This window comes from Cebidichthys violaceus, unplaced genomic scaffold (assembly GCF_023349555.1).
Source record: "Cebidichthys violaceus isolate CVI_PGR_0920_01 unplaced genomic scaffold, fCebVio1.0.p SCAF_55, whole genome shotgun sequence".
NCBI lineage: Eukaryota > Metazoa > Chordata > Actinopteri > Perciformes > Stichaeidae > Cebidichthys > Cebidichthys violaceus.
In genome coordinates, this window is record NW_027176761.1 from 101817 (window position 1) to 124521 (window position 22705).

Below are 22705 nucleotides of genomic sequence, written 5' to 3' on the forward strand. Positions count from 1 at the left end.
TTGTCCTCACGCTTGGCACCGTAGCACAAGCTGCCGTAGATGGCGTGAGCATTATTCTCTCAAAACGCCAGAAGGCGAACAAACAAAATGAACTAATCAAAAAGACAACGAGTGTAACCCATAGACTGAAAGTGTAACCGGCAAAAAGCCATAAACCAACCTCCACAATGCCAAAGATGAATTGCATTTCTCTGTAAACTATCTTATATTCATGGACTACTTTATTGCCTTTGTAGAAGCCCTGTAAATAAACAAGTCAAGTATTAAATGCCTTTATAAAGAAACAAAGGTGGACTATTCTGTAAACAATTTGATTTGGTTTACATATATACAAATGAAGATTTTTAAGACTTGCGCTGGCCGCAATGTCATTTTCTGGACATTGTTGGGATCTGACCATGTGCCTCGCCATGTGCTTCGAGACAAAGGAATCAGGCCTTCCTATTGTACAGAGACATCTGCAGCCTGATCTGAGTTTCAGATAAGGGCAAGCTCCAAGGAATGTCTAGATGCGAAAGCAATAAAACATCAACACCGCGATCTAATTGGCCGAGGGCCACAGACACCCCAGGACCCCTGTGGTTCAGCCCTGTTTCCATAAAACAGTCTCTCTCCCTCAGCTCCTGGCTTATCCCTCTCACCCCTGGGCGGACTAAGGAGGCACGCAACGTTGCTGTGTTTAAAAAGAAAATCCTAGGTTCATTTATTTTATTTTGTTTGCTTTCTCTCTTCTTTTACTAACCCACACACATACAGCGTGAAGCTAATGTAGCTCCGGGGTTGAGCTAACTGCTTCAGACACGTGTAGACTCGCGCCATTTTGTAGTCTGGCGAGGTGGTCCCGTGCAAACTCCATTTTGGTAGTTCGGCCTAACTTCAACGTGTAGTTCCATGTGACGTAGCTACGTTCAGATTACATCACACGTTGTCTGAGCTGTTGTCTCACCTCTCCTCCACACACACACACACACACACACACACACACACACACACACACACACACACACACACACACACACACACACACACACAATCTCCCTCTTACTACAGTTTGTTGATTTTAGATGTAGCGTGTTCATGAATGTATAGTTTTGTTGTTAGTTTTAGACATCAGTTAATTAGATCATTATTATTGGAACTTAATAAACTCTGTTATACTTTAAAGAACAGCTGTCTGTGATTACTTTGTGCATGTGTATTGTGATAATAGCTGGATATGTGGTCTGTTGCTTGAACTTAAAATTTCACTTTCACTCTGAATGTGGAATAGTATTTTGACTACATTATGAGTGAACACTAATTATGAGACTTAGTTTATAGTTTGGTTATTGGTCCCTGTTCGCAAGGTGGTGCCCCATTATTATTAATAATCATTAATAATCTTACTGACATTAATAATTCTATTGATGTCAATAATTTAGTTTTTATATAAGCTGATAACCCAAACACGCTCCTTTTCGTTCCCAACAACATCACTGTTTGGGGTGAGCAGACAGCCACAACATATTATCTTTCAATTAGCAGCAGTTTTCACCAAGGATTACCTTTAGAGAGCGACACAAATAAACTGCAGCGTGGTTTACCCTCTTCTGTGGCGCCATAAAACATGACCCCAAAGGAAAAGGAAGTACACTGTGAACGGCAAACTCCGCTGACTTCCTCGCTTGGTTTGAGCAGTAAATACAAATCATCATCTAATCACAATAATGAATAATGAGACACATAGTAATGTATATAAAGGTTAGGGACTGAATTATTCATAATCCAGGTCTATTCCGCTGCAGATTAAATATGGTGGAACTGTGTGTGGCTGCATATCCGTACATACATTCTTTAGTGTTTCCTGTATGAACCTTTGTGTGTGTATAACTCTGTGGGTGTGTCTAATTGGCTGTCTGTGTGTGAACATGTGTATCAGTGTGTGTTCATGTGTTGTTTACCCTCCTAGGAGAGGTGACTAGTCACTGATTCAGCAGAAATGCCCGGCGTGGGATGAACTCTCACAGCGGTCATACAGGAACACACACACACACACACACACACACACACACACACACACACACAGAAATAGACCACCAAAACCTACATCTCTCTGTATCTTTTTTCTCTTACAGTCTTTCATAATGTTCTATATTTTAACGCTCATCTCCCTCCCTTTAGACCTCGACTCTTTGCTCTCTCTTTCTGTCTGCAGTCTCTTCCTCCACCGAACCAGACTGGCCCGAGGCTGACATGAATCTCCCACTGTGAGCACTGTGTGTGAACGCTGTTTTTGCCTTCCGCCCTGAATGTTTGTCTTCTGTGTTTTCCATGGTGAATGTGGGGGTTTGAATGTGTATTGATATGTGCAGTATCAAGTCCATTTATGACAATCTATGACTAGTTCAGCAAAACTGATCTGTTACTTACAAAGCTTTGAACTTCACTGCATATGCAACAGTAGTGATGTGTGAAGATTTATTCAATATAATTGCCATGTGGAGATACATTTCAACTCTGAACGCACTTTCCACCTGCACATCTACGGATACTGAACAGTTTGTTAGAAACTGCTTGTTCCGATTCAAGACCGCTGGCTGTTACAACAGCATTCAATGCAGTACAGTGGGTTATATAATAGCAGTTTGTGTTAGATGACCCTAACACCTGTCCTGTGTTAGTACTGTCTAAAACGGAACTCCTGAGAATTGAACTGGAAAAAGGTGCAGTAACTGCGGTTATATAGGTCCCGTTTTCATAACCATGACAATTGAAGAAGCTACGACATCTATGGCATCCTGATTCCTGCAGTAAGACACGATGTTGGTGTGTGAGGTGAAATCTCCTCTTGTGCGGGTTGCACATGTGTGCGTGTCAGTTTGCCATGTGGGTTCGAGAGAGTCTTGCCATTCACCTTAAGGCTGCATCCACACTACTGCGTTTCCGATTTAAAGCGATGGACACAAAACAGAGGACTTTCCTGTTCTTATTAATGCCTATTTTGTTCTTCACAGCTATTATGAAGTCCACACAGAAACTGTAAAGGAACAAAATCATTAATTGCTCTCCTACAGGCCTTGACTTCAGCCACCCAGCAGAGCTTTTTAAACAGGATTAAGGAATATTTGAACACTGAATGTTCTGTAACTGAACAATACTGCTACAAAACTGTTCAGTCTAGCCACAGGCTAGACTGAACAGTTTTGTTCAATTACATTAATTGCACTGCAGCCCCTCATTGACAATCTGATGTAATATACGTTTGTAGTATTTGTTTTGTTTTCTGGTCAAATGTCGTGTTATGTTATGAAACAGTGGACGCTTTAGGACATATATTCGAAAAATATTCTGATCAAAATATGCATCAAATCGAGTTTTAAATTATTTTTTTTATGGCAGCTACGCAAACAGAACATCTTGTTTTCCTTCTGAAACCAGTTGTGTGTTCTTGACTCTGTCTTGACGGTGATTCTTCTAAGAAAGTCAATAAAAACTTGACTACCAGGCGAACACCTGGGCCTCAAATAGAGAGTGCAGGGCGGTCTAAGTGGAAGGCAAACGTTTAGTAAGATCCCCTGTGCAGAGAGCAGTTCAAGATATTTTCTGTAGTGGTCTCACATAAGGCTTGGCTTTATCATTAGGCAATGTTTCAGAAGCACCTGCTTCTGAAACACAAAAGGCTTTAGCCAGAAAGCACACAGTGCTCAGGCCCAAGGCTGCACCTGCTCTCCTCAGTATGGATTAAAAGGTAAATGCTTTTAGTTGCCAATTTTTTATTTTTTTTTTTCCTTTGTTTTTGTCTCGGCTCAGCTTTTCTCTTTTGTCTCACCTCCACAGGTGTCCGAACAGCTGGGCAGAGAAGCAAACTACTCTGATCCACAGGAGCACCTGGACAAGGCGAGACAAACTACAGCGTCAGCAGGAACAAAGGAGAGAAAACTGAGATAACTGTGATAACTGTTGTACAGCTGTGCAGTAAAAATACTATTTTTTAGAAAACCATGTAATTTAAAGCATCATAGTGAAATTAACAATAGTAGTAATGTCAATGAGGCAGTGTCTGCTGCTTTGGCTTGCATAAGATAGTTATTCTTCTTCTGGACAATTACACATTTTCCTGGGCTGAGAACAGTCTGCTCTGAAGAGGGCTTCAGTGTTGTGAGTCCAGTTCAGTTCTTTAATGATTTGGACCCTGAGGTACTTGATTGAGTCCACCCACTCCACCTCCTCTACCTGGATGACACACAGGACTGGGGTCCACCACAAGCTCGTTGGTTTTGCTGGTATTGAGCTTCAGGTGATTGTCGTTGCGACGCGAGACAAAGCTCTGTATCAGTCCTCTACTCCTCTGTAAAAATAGTCTCTTTGTGAAAAAAAAATCATTTTTCTCACTGGAAAGGAATTCACTGAAATCACACATGTCAATGTAGGGATAAGAAATACACTTGAAACCTGTTATTACATTTCTTCAAAGGCTTTACTACATATGTGAGTCTGGCCTACAATGTTAATCTAGTTAATTATTGATACAAATATTTCTATGAATGCCTTCCAGGTGAGAGTGTGTGGAAATGTGCGCCGTTATCCCCATATCACGTCTGCCCCGCTCTATGACTGCCAAGCCAGCTGTGGTGCAATTCCGCACTGGCCGTCCTCCACGATGGAGGGAAGTTAACAGGCACATCTCTTCATCAAACCACCACTTCACCTCTGAATGGCTCGGTTTTGTTTTTTTGACAGCACAAAGCCTACCTGCTGAACAATGTAGCTGCAGTTAATAAAAAAATGAATTGTTACACACTATCGATGTAACCTTGTCTTTTAGGTGTAAAGCTCTAAAATGTAAAAATATCGAATTTGGTCAATGTTTCTAAATTAATAAAAGGTCTCTGATAAACTCGTTTTAGAAAACGTGTATCTTAATTACTTTAATAACCGTTAGCTAAACCATAAATTGTGGTTAACAGTCACTTCACCTAAGCTTACTGCAGCAAACGTAGTAAATGAATGGAGCAGAGCAGAAAACTGTATTTAATGCAAGTTGGTCATGTCTTGGTCATATCTGCTTAAGGTTAGTACCCCCACTTAGCTAAGAAATGAGGTCATTGCTTATTACATATTTATTTTGTGACGTATTTGTTGCTTACTGGCGTAGAACATGTGTCGCTGCAACTTCAGGCATTTTTTTTTGCCACAAACAATTTCACTAGGCCCTAAAAGAATATATTATGAGATCATGTATTCACACATTTTGTACAGGTTTGAGTTAATAATGAGAAAAAAAACAATACAAGTGAGGCGACCAGATGTCCCCGTTTGTCTGGGTTACAAAATGTTCCCAATTTGAACCACAATTAAAGTATATGATAGTACACTTCTTTTCAGCGCTTACTTATATGTTCATCATTATTCTGTCCTACTCATTAATCTAATATAAAAATATAAAGAATGAGTCGTTGTCAAAGCTGTTGCTATGACGCTTGCAACTCTTTTTGACAAACCTGTTAGAACGCTAACGGTTAGCCGTCATGCCGAAGAGAAAGTTGGCCTTTTCTAAAGAGCTCCAGAGGCTTTCTCCTTCCTCCTCAAAGTACCCGCTAATGAAAGTGCAGCAATGGAAGAGTACATTTTCGGTCGCGCACGGTGGAAATTACGATAGAAATGATCATATTAAGACTGCCAGTATACAATAGCACTCCAACGGTACGTGCATGAACGTGCCCTATCATTAAGGGTCCCCGTTTGGGGGTTTGAAAATATGGTCACCCAAGCACAAGGCGTTTATGAAAAGGACAGATTGCATTCAACTCAACGATCAAATTCAAGCCGCTGCTTGTTTGAGTGCTTTCATCATCTTTTCTTAGTTCAGAAAACTTAAAGTAATTTAGTGATTTTGAGGTGATTCTATTCGGAACCACCAACCTTCAAAAATGCATTCCCGTGATGACGTGCATCATTGTGCATCCAGGTGTCTGTATATCTCTATAAGTCTATCTACATATGCAAATGTGCATGTGTCTTTAAGTGTGTGTACGGCTCCTTTTATGCACAATGTGTGTGTGTGTGTGTGTGTGTGTGTGTGTGTGTGTGTGTGTGTGTGTGTGTGTGTGTGTCTATGTGTGTGGGCAGAGGTTAATTTAGCCCAGCAGTGAAGAGCCCTTGATAAAGAGCAGCCTGATCCCTGTTTAATTACCTTCCGTCTACATTTCATTGGCATACACTGGGTTATAGGTGTCTGTCGTGTGATGAATGTAGGATTTGTCTTCCGAGCAGAGACACTCGCGCGAGACAAGACGGCACACTCAACGTCTGTTTGAGTGAGTACTTGTCCGACATTTCCCCATGAATATTTGTGTCTCATGCGTACAAACCTGAGTGACATATGCGGCTTTTGTGTGTGTGTGTGTGTGTGTGTGTGTGTGTGTGTGTGTGTGTGTGTGTGTGTGTGTGTGTGTACTCTAGAGTCCGATGACATGGGTTGGGGGGATAAGAGATGGAAAGGTTCCAGAAAAGAGAGTGAAGAAGGAAAAGTGAGAGACACAAACATTACAAGCGTTCTTATTTTCTATTGATGCCGAATAAAGTTGTCACGGTGGAGTGGATCGAGAAGATAAACCTGCGTTCAACTCGCGCACAAATGCAAGCATATAGATGCTTCTCTCCAAATCCACACAAACGTCGCTCCTCATGACTCTGAGTGTGTCGCTGACGGCGGGACCAAAATAACGTAAATTTAATTAGGCCTTAATAAAACGGCTGAGTGCAGCAATCAGCGACCCATCACCGGGATGGGAAACATGACCAGAATGAAATGACTGCACGGGGATGTGTATTAAAAAGCTAATAACATAATTACACACACACACAACAGCTCATCTTGTAATCGCTAAACAATACTGGCAGAATGCTAATGGTCCCATGCAGCTTCAACTTTCTCTCTCTCCAAGTCTTCCATCACTCCATTTCCTTTCTCCCTAGTTTGTTCTGCAACACAGCTGTTAATGATCTATGGTTCACAAATTTGTGAACGATATATCCGTCTATTCGCAGTGTTGTCGAAACAAGGATTTGAATTTTTTTTTTTATCTGTTGATACAAATGAACAAATACTCTAAATAATTTAATTATTAAATGTCATAATGAAGACCAAAATACAAAAATTAAGCAACAATAAGCAAAATACATTTTTGACTGGATGGGGACTTAAATCTAGTCAGGCCCATTGCTTTAAAGGGCAGCACTGCTGGTTTGTGATTGTATTTTGTTTCATTTTGCTTCTGAAATGTCACTTACAGACTCACAGAGAGGTTTCTCTTAAAACATATCTCAACATCTGACCCCGGTTTATCAGTAGATTGTTCCAGACAAAAGCATGGATTGTATCTGTGTAGTTCCTGATGATGGGAGTGTCGCTATGTGTTTTCCCCTGACAGTGACTGCATCTACATGCACATTATATTCCACTATTATTTCGTTCATGACTATATTCCAAATGTGATAAACGTCACGTAAACAGCATATTCCATTTAGATATTCCGAAAGGAGCATTTTCCTGATTAAGACATGTGGGATATGCCGATATTATTTGGGTTTTAGGAGCGTCCTTTGGAAATGTATACAGCATTCGGAATATGTGTCTCAATTGGGATTCTACAGCAGTTTGCGACACACGGCCACGCGCCTGTTTGCAAAGAAGCATGCCCCAAAGAAAAGCCCACATTTCCATTTAGAAGGAGGAACACACATAACTTGGATATCAGCATATTTTTGATTTTGGAAATGCGCAAATATCACAAAGCTTACCTTTTCAAGGTGGTTGAAGGAATGAAAGAAGGAGGCTGCCTTTGCACGGTCAAACCCCGTTAATCAGAAAATGTACTGCTGCATGTAAACGGGAATATAAATGGAATATTTATTTTCATCAGCCACGGAAACAGCTGGGTGTGAAATATGTCTTTTTCAAAAAGCCGTCATATTTTGCGTATGTTAACGTAGTCACTATTATCTTCATGAAAAGAATCGTACCATTAGAGACGCATGCTGGTGACTTCATACGGGATATCTTGGAAACATTTTTACTGTCATTACACAAACTGAGCACAGTATGCTGGTGGTGCTTTGTCAGTGTGACTAATATTTCCTCTTTTTGCTCAATTCTTTACCATTTGGTAAAAATTCTCCACACCTCCAGCTACCTCAATCCACATCCACAACCCCTGAATCACCTCCTGTGCATTTATTTGTGCAAGGACTCGCATACAAAATTCAGACTCCTCACATAAGTTTAACAAAATTAAATTTTTGTATATTGGATTTCTTTTGGTTCTCTTTTTATTGTAATAATTATGGACTATTAAAGGCGTTGCTTGATGGATTAAGACCTCTTAAACCTTTACATTGGTTGTTTAATGCTGATGTCATGGTTATCTGTTAATAAAGCTGTATCAACGAAATGTTCTGGGTTTTCAAATTGCCACAGCCGTTTCTTTTTGAATGTTTTTTTCTTAGCCATTGAACTGTGAATAGAGATGTTCTGTAACATTGATTAAAAGCCTGCATGTATTAAAATGAAAGGTTTTTCTCATATCACTCTTCTTGTCTCTTTCTTTCTGTCAGTCGCTCTCTCACTTTCGCACTCTTTTTTTTCCCTCTGACTGCCTCCCTTTCTCTGTCCTTGAGCTGAAAATGGAGAGGTAGGCAGCAGTGAAGAGAGACAGATATTGGTTTGACACTGTAACATCTTTTTGTTAGGACCAAACTCATTCAACTGTGTGTGTGTGTGTGTGTGTGTGTGTGTGTGTGTGTGTGTGTGTGTGTGTGTGTGTGTAAATGGCTGTGAGCTTGTGCATGAATAGGCTTGTATCAGTGTGTGTGTGCGTGTTGATGAAAAAACTCAGTGAGGTGACTCAAGGCTGGAGCTGCTTACGAAACCGCTGAACTATCTGGCAGATTTGAATGAACATAAATGAACATGTGAACAACGGGGGGGGGGGGGGGGGGGTACAACACAGAATTGATGCGGTGGGCTTATGGTTGCTAGGCAATTTCACTAATCTTGATCGGTGGATGTAGCTTTTACTACAAGGTACCAACGCCATTTGCACTGCCTTTACAGTTATATTATCATGACTTTATACTTTATACACAGACTATAGAACTCTTTATGATTCTACGCTCTTTGCAAGAACTTTTCACAAAAACCCGGGCCAACTCAATTTTTCATTGTTTCTTTTAACTCAGTTATGAACATGTTCTGCACGTCATTAAATCAGACCTGCACTTCCTATAGAGGGCAGCGGGTCTGATGTCCTTTTGTAGGCCAACCTGGAAGTTAGCATCTAATGGATCGCTCAACAAAATCCCAACGGGATTGCAAAAAATAAGCTCAGAGGCAAAGTTTAGCAAGTAAATTGTCAAATATGAACACCAGTTTTATGATGTGCGAATGCAAATCACCAGAAGTAAAAAGCTAATGTTAGGCTTAAAACAAAATACACCACGGTCACATGACTTCCACGTCACGGGTACTAAGCTAAAGGCGGACTATCATTCGGCTCAATGACGTTTTGTAGTCTTATTTAGCCATTTGTTAGCAACTGCCTTTTTAAAGACATGTAAAGGCTTCAAGAGGGTTATCCGCTGACGTATTTTATATTTAAGAATCCAAACAAAACCCCATTGACTTTGAGACGAGGTGACCGAAAGTATAAAAATGCTAATAAAATGTTTTAGGACTCATTCCTGCAGCGCTCCATGGCATAATTATAACAAGTAATCAAAATGACATAATATCCTAAATCAAAATGGGTTTCTTAACATTTTTTGTTTGAAACGTTTCACGTTAAGAAATATGAAACATTGCTTAATATCTACGATAGGCTACAGATATTCTGGCTATAGGCTTTAAGCTTGTTTACAACTGATCTGATCATCCACCCGTCGCTTCAACTAAGTCCTAATGGATTTTAGTGTTCCCAAATGTCTGCAATTAATATAAGTCCAATCTTACCAGCTCCTGATATCTTTTGTTTCCTCTCACACATTATCACACTCAAACTGTCTCTCCATCTGTTTCTGAACCTGTCTCACTGGCCTCCCTCTCCCTGTGTCATCACATAGCGCTGTTTATTGTTTTCACACTGTTTTACTCCAGAAGACAGATGAGACATTAGTGCTCTCTCAGGCCACGACACACAACACACACACACACACACACACACACACACACACTCATGCACCCTCCCAGGACATCACTTTACACACCGTACACGCTCTCACTGCTCTCACTAGACACATCTGAAAGTACATTTTTGCACATGCACACACAAGCCTCACATACATACACACTTTGTTCTTAGTTTCTCCATACTCTCCATCTGTTTTAACCCACAGCCATTGGACACAGCCATAAAGTTGCACACGCACAACTCCAGAACATCTCTTTTCAGCCAATCACAGTGATTTATACAGCCACCCCATGCTCTCCTAAAGTTCCCCCAGTGTATCTCTCAATGTCCTTTCTACACTTTCTCTCTGTTGCACCAGTTCCCCATCAGTTTACCTCCCGTTCACCAATCTTTCTTTCTAAATCACCATCCCCGAAAAATCCACTTTCTCTCTTCCATCTCTCTTTCTCTCTCTCTCTGCCCCCCCCCCCCCCCCCCCCCTTCTTCTCCCTGTTCTCCCAGTTGGTTATTAATGGTTTTAATTTACCGAGAGGAAGGACCTTGGTGCCCACAGAGGCATCCCCTCTGCCCCTAGTGTGTATTTGTGTGTGTGAGAGAGACGGAAAGAGAGACCCTCTGCTCATCCCCCTGTAGCCGAGCAGCAATAACGCTTTGTCTTCTTTAACTGTGCTGCTCCTTCAAGGTACCCCACATCCTTCTCCCTTCACCTCCTCCACCTGCTCTATCGCTTTCTCAACAATCTCTTTTACTTTCCCACACTTTGCCTTATTCCTGGTGTCCCTTTTCCCATTTTCGTCCTTCTTGATGTCGCCCATATTAGCTTCGTGCACCGACATGTTTTGACCACTTGCCCCAGGTGTCTGCGCTTCCCCTGTTGGCTGGTTGTTTGACAAGGTTGCTTGTTATCATTTGTGCTATCGCCTGTGTTGCTGGGCAACCATCGATGTGGTGTTTGTTTGCAACATGCGTCCCAGAGATCACTTGTCAAATAGAGTTCAGTGCTGTTGTGTGTTTTTTTTTTTCCCAATCCCATTTTCTGAAGCTCTTCCTGCAGGTTCAGAGGACGTTGCCAGGAAACAGATGCTGGATGTTGAGAATAGCAAATTGAAGACTTATTTTGACATACTTACTTTGTTTGTTCATCATATTCTATTGTACATTTTCATATTTTTGTATCTTTTTAATTATGTCTTAAATTTTGTAAGGTGCAAACATTCTTGGAATAAATACAAATACAAATTGGTGAATGAATACAATTTTTTCCAGAGACGAAAAAATACCAAATCTAAAGAAGCAATGCATCACTGAAAATGAATATTTACTTAATTATGACAAGCGATATAATCAATCAGCAGCAGGTGGTGGAGATGCTGTGATCATCTTTTCACAGCTTTAAACTGTTGGAGGAGACTCTGCACAAGAAGAGGTGTAATCAGTACACAAGTGAAAACACCTGTGCGGGTGGACTATGGCTCACAACCCTGGAGTCATCACTGTATCTGGGTACACTTTCATATTCAGGCTGTAAAACTTGAAAACTGAACCGTCCAAGGACCCAGACAAGGTAGATCCACAGCGCTTTGGCTACCCAGAGGAAAAAAAGGGCAATTTTACAAACGTTTAAGTCTTCAACGTTTTTTACACAATATCATCACTGCAACGACCAATCAAGATCACAAATCAAAGTCAATTCACAAGCACCTGAGACAATTACAATCTCAGTAATTGATCAAAAAAAAAAAGCTGGGCAATGCAAAACAATTATTTTAATTTGGGATGAACGATAACTGGTTCAAGTCTCATATCGGAGCTGGTTATTCTCCCATTTTGATTGTTGCAGTCTCTGGCTCTCGAATAAAGATGTTGATTTTTGTTTTACTGTCAGTTGGATGTTAGATGAAAGTCCATGACCGAAACGTTGCATATCTGATGCATCTGTCTTCAAGATGCACATTAGACAACAGTTAGTGATACAAATCATTTAAAAAATGGGATTTATTGAGTCAAATATATTCAAGTTTTCCCTCACCAGAGACCACCACACACACACACACACACACACACACACACACACACACACACACACACACACACACACACACACACACACACAAACACACTCAGTTTACATTTAGCTGGAATGGCATCTATTCACATTTTGAACTGTGCATTGGCTTGTATCTCTTTTCCACGGGTGGCGAACTCTTCCTGGTTTGCTTTCTCTTCCACTATTTCCATATCTTTCTATTGTTTCTCCCTCTCTCTACCTCCACACTCTTCTAGTCATCCTTCTCTTACTCTTTTTCTCAGGGTCTCTCCATCTCCCTCTACCTCTTTCTCGACCCAATTACTTCAGTCTTCCTTCATGTAAGATGGCCACACAGATTTCTGATCTTTGTCTCTGTTTCCCTCTTTAATTCACTCACACACACACACACACACACACACACACACACACACACACACACTCTCTCTCTCACACACACACACACACACACACACACACACACACACACACACACACACACACACACACACACACACACAGCCTCCGTCTGACAGGGAACTGATGCACAAACACACACAATAAGAGGATATCAAGCAGGCGTGCACACCATTAATATTTTACTAATATGACAGTTGGGTATGATGTGATTTGATGTGTGTGTCCGCATGTGTGTGTGTGTGTGTGTGTGTGTGTGATGTGCACCCATCACTTTTAATGAGGGCAGACAAAGCATATGGAGAGAGGCAGGGAGGCAAGCCGTTTTCTGGTGCCTTTTATTTTCCCTTTGAGTTCAAGTGTGTGTGCGCACGCTGTGTTTTCTGCCGTGTTCTTGTGTGTGTGTGTGTGTGTGTGTGTGTGTGTGTGTGTGTGTGTGTGTGTGTGTGTGGATATGCTGAAATACATTTGTGTTTGTGTGTGCGAGCTGCGGAGAATGGGGCACAAGTGAAACAACTGTAGTGAGAGACAGGGGAGTGTGTGTGTGTGTGTGTGTGTGTGTGTGTGTGTGTGTGTGTGTGTGTGAAGCAGATTGTTGCACACTGAACGCATGGTGTCAAAAAGACAGATGGGTAATGTCAAGCATTTCATAACTGTGAAGTTCAAACTTTTTCTAGATCTTATTTAACCAGGCTGAGAACGCGTTATTATTTACAGTAACAGCCTAGGGAGAGTAGTTGGAGAGGGGTTATGCATGCACACACACTTGTACACACACACACACAAACACACAATATGTTTTTATTGGAGCTTTCCATGTACGCCACTTAACAATTCTGCTGGAGCATCAGAGGGTTAAATGAATTGCTTAAGGGCATCAGTGCATCATTCATGATAAAAGTAACTGAGGCTTTGTTGTTGTTGAGCTTTGTTGTTAAAGTCTTGGTCTAATTCAGTAATGTTTCCATGTGGTAGCCTGCTATGGGTACAGTGTAGTACGTTCACTTGTCATGAGGCTCATTCAAACTCATCACACTCTTGTGTGTTCACAGAAATGCCTGGAGAGGTCATTCCTGCCTGGATCCTCAAATGCAGTGTGGTACTCATTAGCAGCATTGTTGCTTCAAATTAGTGGATGGGTTTAACGAATCAGATTAATTGGTTCAAGTATGTGGGCACATGCAACAAATTTGACCAGACTTTTTTTTTTTTTTGCATGCTCTCTTGATGTACTTTCACAGGAAAAGAAATATGAGCAAGGAAACACACAAGACTATTTTGAAACAAACCACAAGCTGTGGTGTGAATGCTGGATGTTTGACGCTCCACTGCATTGCTGACTTTTAAAGTTGAAAATGATCAGTAATGTGTGAAAGTTGTGCAATAATTCACAGTTTGTTGAAAAGGTAACGCTCAACTGCATCGGTAGCTTTAATCTATATAAAGAAGCAGTTGAATTCAATTTAAACATTCTGCACCAAAACCATAAACCATAAACTCAAATTTAAAATGTGATCCAGTAACCTTGAACGTGCACTTGAGGAGGTCTTTGCAAAGGGTTGATGGGAAGATTGGACCAACAGGCAGTCTCTCTCTCTCTCTTTTTTTTCCTTACTGTGCTGTTTTTTTATCTTCCATTATTTGGCAATATTAATCCATTAATCCGGCCAATCGGTTTTTTCTCAAAAGAAGAGAAATGAGAGCTTCTCTGCCGAGCCATCATGAGTAACATCTGGCAAACTAACAGATTTTTTAGTTTGCTAACAATCTGGCAGAGTGAGTGTACCTGAACCACTATAAATACACAGAGGGACTAACGAGGTAAGGGGATGCAGGTGAGTATGGGTGGGGAAACTCAGAATGAGGTAATCAGAGGCTGAAAGGAGGCACTGGACCTGAAATGACAGGAGAATTTAGAGACTGGGTCAAAACAAGGCATGACGGACTGAGTTGGGACACACCCGCATGTCGTACTGATTCAGAAAAAGCCTCTGGTACTATTGCCTACTGTATCCATCGATGCAAAGCGCTGCAGCGGCACGGTCTGTGGTCACAACAACAGCATTTTCCGTTTGCTATGTTCTCAGTGAATGGAGAAGCAAGCAACTGCGTAGATATTGAATATTGGCAATTTTCCGAAAGATTTATGGCAAATCATTTACTGAGTTGAGAAGTTCCACCAACTGGCGCAACTGCAAGTTAGCGACCGCCGAGGCCGCTAGTCAGCCAGTCACACTCACAGACCCCGCTGTGAGCTGGCTGGAGCAGTACAGTCTGATGGCAGCAGAGGCTGGAGCTCTCTCAAGAGACCGTTCTTGTTGACAAGAGGCTTTTATTTCCCTGTTGATAGATGGTTCGTTTAATTATCACGACGCAAATGTGCAATAAAAAGTAACGTCCTTTTTTTTGAGTTGAAAAGCTCCACAAGCCTCCATGACGCGTCTTAACATTATTTTTAAACTGACTAAAGCTAATTTGTTCTAATATTTGTAGGGATGGAGTTTCTACTGTTTAGTTGCTGTAACTGAAAAAGCCGTTTGAGCACATCATGACTGTTTGAATAAATTAAGGGGTGGGGGAGATAATCCATGCAGTATCTTTTAGATTAAACATTGATAATAAGCGAAAAAATTAAATAATCACAGCTCAATAAGTTGTACTTTTTGATAATATTGGGGGAAAAAAATGTGTCCAGTGCTTCAAGAGCTTGTTTAAAGTCTAAATCCTGGCCTAGCATACTGCAAAATAAATAAATGTAACAGTTTCACACTGCATACTACTGACAAACGCAGTATGGAGTAAATACTGTTTACAGCCTTCTTCAGTCGCCTCTGTGTGTGTCAAACTGCACTAATTAGCTAATCTCAATCAGCTGTCTCTGTCAGGCAGCAATTTAAGGTTGCCGTGGTGATGGTAACTGCTAAATTAAGCTCCAAATTTAAGATATAAAAATGTAACTCCTATCATTTCAAGTTGTTGGTTTTTTTTTCGAGAGGATTTAGCACCCCCATTGAAAATGTGTGAGTGTGTGTGTGTGTGTGTGTGTGTGTGTGTGTGTGTGTGTGTGTGTGTGTGTGTGTGTGATGTTAAAAATGTGAGCAATAGGCACATGTTAGAAAACCGCCACTGCTCGCTTCCCTCCAGATATGTTTGGTCTCAGTTTAACATGAGTTCCAATGTGGCTGTTGCTTGGCGCTCCTGTCACTTTCAGGCTGTTATGTCCAAATGGTTATAATGGGTCAAATTCAGTTTGCTGCTTTTACAGGGACATTGTTTGAATGAGCCTTTTCCCACAGATTTGACCTTACATTATGTATAGAGAGCGAAAATTGTGGGAACAGGGGGCAAGTTTGAGGTGTTCTTTTTTTCAAAATAATTTAAAACTCCTCTCCATTCTACACTAGCGATGATGTGACCCACTCTAGCTCTGAACATTCCTCCCAATACACTAATGTAAAACAATGAGAGGGGCTGTTTTACTGAGCTCGAGAGATAGTTGAATAGTTTAAATGTGATTTGAATGTTAAATAATACCAACAATGTATGAAAGTCTGATTGGAGTTTCTACATGAATATATGAAGGAGTAGCTAAGAGTTCAAAATGATTTCAGCATTGACACCTGCAAGGTCAACAGAGCTGGACAAATAAAGGTAAATAAAAGACAGGATTGTTACATTATGTACACAAGTAGTGAAAAATCTGTGTATACACTATTATATATATATATATATATATATATATATATATATATATAAAAAGCATCAATGGCCAAGTCAAGTGTTTTGTAAGTTGTAAACAATACAAATATTTCAAACTAATATTAAAATAAATCAATAAAATAAAGCACCTGTTGGCAGGGTTGTTATAGGGCTGAAAAAGTACAATAATTAATATAAATATAAGTGAGAAAATGTCTCACCAGCGTTTGGAAAGCTGCTTTGATTTGAATAGCTAGTGAATTTATAAGCCAAGCCTTATTAGAACTTGGTTAAATGGGGACATCACCTACTTTCAACTTCATTCCTGTGGTTCCAGTGGTGGGTGTAAATGTATATGAATAATATTAAACTTCACTCTCTCTTCTTTGTTTTAAAATACCTCTGTGTTGCAAAATGTATTCTTCGTAGGGCTCACTCCCAAGCTGGTCGAAGGGAAGTCTTCCAGTATTTGTGTAATGCATTACCTTTTACCTTTACTATTTCATTCTACCAGGTACAAAGATGGTTCTCTGCAAAGTGGAAACATAATAAGCAGTATTTTGCTTACAATATGTCCCATTCAGTTATATATCCTTTTCAAATGTATTCTCCTATAAAATTCAGTCATGGCACCAAAAGCCTAGAGAGCCATTTTAGCACAGGGTAGTGTTGCTTTTTTGTTGAAGCACAAAAGGTTCAAGCTGGGAACAGTCAGCAGCACACAGCCTGTTGGCCCATTTCAACGTGGCCTCAGCGAATGGAAGCCTCACCCAGGCTTTCAACTGGGCCTGAAAAGGTTTTGCAAGAGGGCCAGCGCAGAGCATGAAACACATATATTAAATTGGACCATGCCATTCTCTGTTAATCCAGTATTCAAATAAGCATGTCTTTATGTCCTCCTCATTGCATTCACAATGGATATGCCATGTGGAGGTCGACGGAAGGGATTCGAGGGCAGACGGAAAAGAGAGAGAGCAACTGTACAATGTAAAGGTGTGTTCACAGCAAACACGGCCGAGAACTATTTGCGCGTAAAGATTACATACAAAGTGATGAGACTGGAGTGACGCGTATTCCTGTACAAATGGATGTGTGTAAACCGTATGGTACAAATAAAGAACAAGACGCGACGGTATTTACGACTAGATGACGTTATTTTGAGTGTTGATGGAGCTGCTACAATGTTAGCATAGAATAGCACCGAACGATCCAAGCTCCATTGACAAAACAAGTATTTCAAAAGTAATTTGCTTGTCGTCTTCGGCATCATTGCGTAGTTATTTCGGCATCTCTTTTTGTCCGTTTATTGCAGTTAAATCGCAGCAAAATCTGATTATGTGAAGGTAAGGCAAAGGAGTACAGAATCCTGTGTGTGTGTGTGTGTGTGTGTGTGTGTGTGTGTGTGTGTGTGTGTGTGTGTGTGTGTGTGTGTGTGTGTGACAGCGAGAGAGAGAGAGAGAGAGAGAGAGAGAGAGAGAGAGAGAGAGAGAGAGAGAGAGAGAGAGAGAGAGAGAGAGAGAGAGAGAGAATAAGGACCGGGCAGTCTGAAGGCCAGACACTGAAACAAAATTGGGCTAAATGTCAGTGTGTGTGTGTGTGTGTGTGTGTGTGTGTGTGTGTGTGTGTGTGTGTGTGTGCATTCACTCCACCTTCTGCAGACATGCAAGCCTTAAACTCCTCTTAGCCTTACACACACCCACCTCATTAGCAGCAGGACATGACATTTCTGGCCCATTCTGGCCAGTCGTGTGTGTGTGTGTGTGTGTGTGTGTGTGTGTGTGGGGGGGGGGGATGACAGAATCCTTAAATCCTCGTTTTGACCAGAATTCATACTCACTCACCATTAGAACGAGAGGAGAAATAAGTCTAAGAGTTTATTGAGGAGACATTGATACTACAGCAAGGCATTATAGGACAGACAAAAGACACAAAGTCAGTGTACGATGTGGCAAAAAACAAACCAGATGTCCGAGGATGCAACCTACAAAAAGCCACCACAACGCGCTGTGGGGGGCCAGAGGAGCCAAAAACGTGACATTTACATCTGAAGTCACAGAGTTGATAACATTATTGTTTTCACATGTCGGCAACGTGTCAAATTTTCACAAAATGAACGCACTTAAAGGTAAGAGGGAAGGAGACGGAGCAGTCTTTCACAGACTCAGGGTCATAGCAGCACGCCTGCTTAACCGCCAACACACATACTATGACAAGTGGTAACTCTGTGAAGCTACAGAGGGAAAAAAAAGAAACTGGTTGTGCTCATACACACATGCACCCTCATCTAGAGACGCCGCTGGTGCAGCCTGGTAGCAAGCTGCTGGTTAATCACTGTGCTAATGTCACTGAGTTGATTGGTCAGTCGGGTCATTCTGATAGAGAAACCACAAGGCTAGATGACTAACTGGTATGACTCACTTCCTGCCTTCTCTCTATCTATCCGTCCATCTATACCGTCTGAATTTACGTTTATACATATTGACATTTTTAATGTAAAATATGTCTTGTCAGAATACACCATAACAGCTGCAGAGAACATGGTTTCATATCCCCCTGACATCTCCCGTAATTGTGATGTTCACCCAAATTACCGTAATTATTTTTTTTTGCTTGTGGGAGTGGACGCTGGCGCAAACTTAGGTGTGGCCACACGCCAGTTCTGTAACCAATGTCAAATTAAAATCAGATCTGGTGAGAGTATGATCTTGTGAAGTGCCGCTAAAAGTCTCCTCCGTTCAGCTGTAAGCCCATAACACTGCCAAGTGCAACTTAAATATTTTGGATACTTATGTACAGTATGGTCAATCCTACAAGCCCTTTACAACAACTGTGATAAGAAAGCTCTTATCCCTGGTTAAGAAAAATAATGAAATATACCATAAATATTTAGTAGTTATATTAACGCAAGAAATTCGATCCAAGTAATAAATCACAATTATCCTTTGATGATGAAGGTGCATCAAAGCAACCTGTTCTTCAAATCTATTTTGTGTTGCTTTCTTCTTTCATGTCTTCTCTTTCTTGCTGTCTATTCTCTTCCTTGGATACTTTGCTCTCCCTCTCTTCTATTTTCTCCTTTCTTTCTCTCCCTCTCTCTCCTGCAGACGGGACGACTGACATGCAGTTTGTCGGTTTGGCACATATGGCCGGCGAGGTTGAAAGAGACAGAGAAAAAGAATAGATTGAGGAATAAAGGTAGAAATACAACAAAAAAAAAAAGAATCCACCTTCTTGCTCTTTCCCCTTCTCTCGATTACCGCTTTCCGTCTCCCCTCACCCCCTTCCCGCCCTCCCTCCCTCTCTCTGGCCTTTCCATCGCATTGATCAGAAACAACGCCGCCACAACAGAGAAGAGAAAAAAAACGCTTTGTGATGACTTTGGCAGGTGAGAAGGAGGGAGGCAGAAAAGAAAGACACAGAGATAGAGAAAGATGACAGAATAAAAAGGAGACTGGCTGGGAAATGAGACAGAGAGAAAGGAAGAAAGGAGGCGGGGGGGGGGGTGTCTGTTTGAATTCTCCATTAAAAGAATCAACTGCAGCTCAGGAGAGATAGAGATGGATGAAAAGACAGAGAAGCAGTGAAAGAAGGAGACGACGGGTTAATCTCTCTCTCTATCACTCTCTGACAACCATGCTCACACGCGTTTGCACATACGCACAATCCAGTATCGATGAGAGCTCCTGGAATTGATAGTATAATTCTGGCAAAGCCCTAACACCTGCGGTACAGAAGCAGCTGTGTGTGTGTGTGTGTGTGTGTGTGTGTGTGTGAGAGAGAGCGAGAGTGTGAGGTAGAGGCAGAAGATGATTCTTTTTTTTACCGACCACAGAAGAGCAGGGTGCTTACAAGAGAGCATCCTTTGTATCAGGGATTAACATTTAAAGGAAAATATCGAGTTTATGTATTATCAAATGTACATTTCAAATAAATCAGTCAGAGAAAAGTCAAATTTTGTGTAAACTTGACTTTCTTTTAATAGAAGAAGAATTATTTTTCACTTATTATTTTACACTCACACACACATAGGCCCAAAATAAACACATGCGCACACATTAGGGCCCATAGACATGCGTTTGGAGAGATGAAGTGAAAAGGGGTTCAGTGCCTTGCTCAAGGATGAGGATGATAGTGAAATATACACAATTTGTTGAGTATATAGAGTCTTAAAGGTCAAAATGCAAGAGCAAGTCCTTTGATGTGAGCGTGGCTGCTTGTTTTCACATCTGTTAAATTTACTAATTAAGCAGAACATCATATGGAAATAAGGATGATCATCTTCACAACTCGCCATCCATACTTATTTCTTTGGTTTATATGTTTTCTTGATGAGGCAGTTTGTGCTATAAACAAATATTGAATTGAGCTGAATGGGATTTCATCCTCGCGAAAGAACTCTGCGGCGCTGCAATCTTTCATCCTCAAGGTCACTGTAGAGAGGCGTGTTTTCATTACATTATCCTCCGTCAAGGAGGAATGTTTCTCTTTGAAAGGGTGAGGAAAATAAGACAGAAAAATATGCAGTTGGCTAGAGCCAACGCAGTTTTGATGACACAACAGATGTTCCATCGTTCATAAACCTTGACCCGGGCAAAACAGGAAGAGTACGACAGCAAGAGAAGAGAGCTGATAAAACCTAATAAAGGTGGAAAAAGAGAGACAGAGAGGTTGAGACATAAGAGACAGGAAGTGGGTATAAGCACTTTTCATCTCCATACGTTTTTGAAGATGTCTTCTTATGATAATCAAGTCCTCTGTGTGAGCACAAGGAGGATGTAACCTGCTTCGTCCACAATATGCTGAAGCGCAGTCAGTAGAGCATGAGAATGCAGAGGCAGGGAAAAGTTTTTTTGGACAATGCCTGGATTTTTCAAGATAATAAACATCAGGATGCGTCTATAAAACTCTCTCATCAACTGTAAACCCATTGATTTACAGACATTCACCAGCATATTTTCGGCACGGACAGATGGTGCTATGACATTGTTCCAATGGACCATTATTCCGAAAACCCCAAGAGTCCAAAACATTTCCCTTTGGACTGAAAGCCCATTTCTCCGAAAGCCTGTTATCCCAAAAAAAAACCAGTTCCAAAGGCCCATTGCTCCGAACATACAAACTCTCCATGCAAAGAACAGAAGTGCATGGCTAATATATATGCAACATGACATTGCGGTCACGTTTTTTTTTTCCCAACCATGACCCGCCATATTCTACCTCTGGTTGGCTTACCCAGATATTCTTACTTACACCCATCAAGTCTCGCATACGAGTCCGAATCAGTATAAGCAAGTATGAGGTGGTAGTGGCAGTAGTGTTTTAAATAGTGAGATTTTGGCAAAAATCAAATGTTTTTTAGATATAATTTTGCTGTTGACCCATTTACTTCAATTCGTCAAGGATTGACTCAGATTTTTTGATTCTCTGTTTACCGTGGAGGCATGTGCTGAAAATAAAAAGTAAGCCAGAAATCAAGAATTTGTTAGGCAATTGATATTTGTTACTTGACATATTCCTCATTAGTATCATGCACATTCAGCTTTTAGACCAGCAGCTGATGCCTGCTCAGGTAGTTGTTGTTCAACTGTAAGCCACGTGTGAATTTGTGCGTCTAACTTCATGTGTTCAAAGTATGTAGTCATCCATACATATATGTAAGTATAAAGGCCTTACACACTTTGACCTCTTCTCATTAATCTCTGGAGAAGAAACAAGCTCCATCCATCAAGTTCTCATCCTGTTAGGAGACCTCGCTACAGAATTGGCTAAAAGACCCTCATCGCCTACCTCCCTTTTTACACACCTGCCAAACATCCTGGTCCCCCCCTTCATTCTACATACATGGCAACATGATCCTTTTCCTTGTTCCTTTCTTTGGTCTACCCCACTTTTCTTCTGCCAAAACACATGCTTCTGCCAATCTCTTAGATCAAAGGACACAGACAACTGCCCTAGCCAAAGACTGAATGTTACACACCAGCCCTACACCAGACCTGACAAACACAGAACATGTTTTACTCTCCTGCCAAAGGAGCCTGTTTGGTTAACCCTTTGTCTACCAACATCATGTAATGGAGACCCTGCCGAAAGGTGCATATAGTAGCTTGTGCATCACTTTACTTTTAATTTGCGTACCATGTCTAATGTGTGTTATATCCTGCACCTCAGAGTTAGGGGTGTGTATATTACAACATTTTTAGCCACGCTAGTGGTGTGGCTCCAGGGATGACGATGTCAGTCAATCAGTTTGAGATGTGTCCAGAACCTCAGACATCATATTAAAAGGCACCTGTACTTCAATCAGGATTGACAAGTGAGATGAAAAAAAGATAATTGTTTATTATTAACAGATGATATGTGATGATAAAGTCTTGACAGAGTCTTTGGCACTTGGACT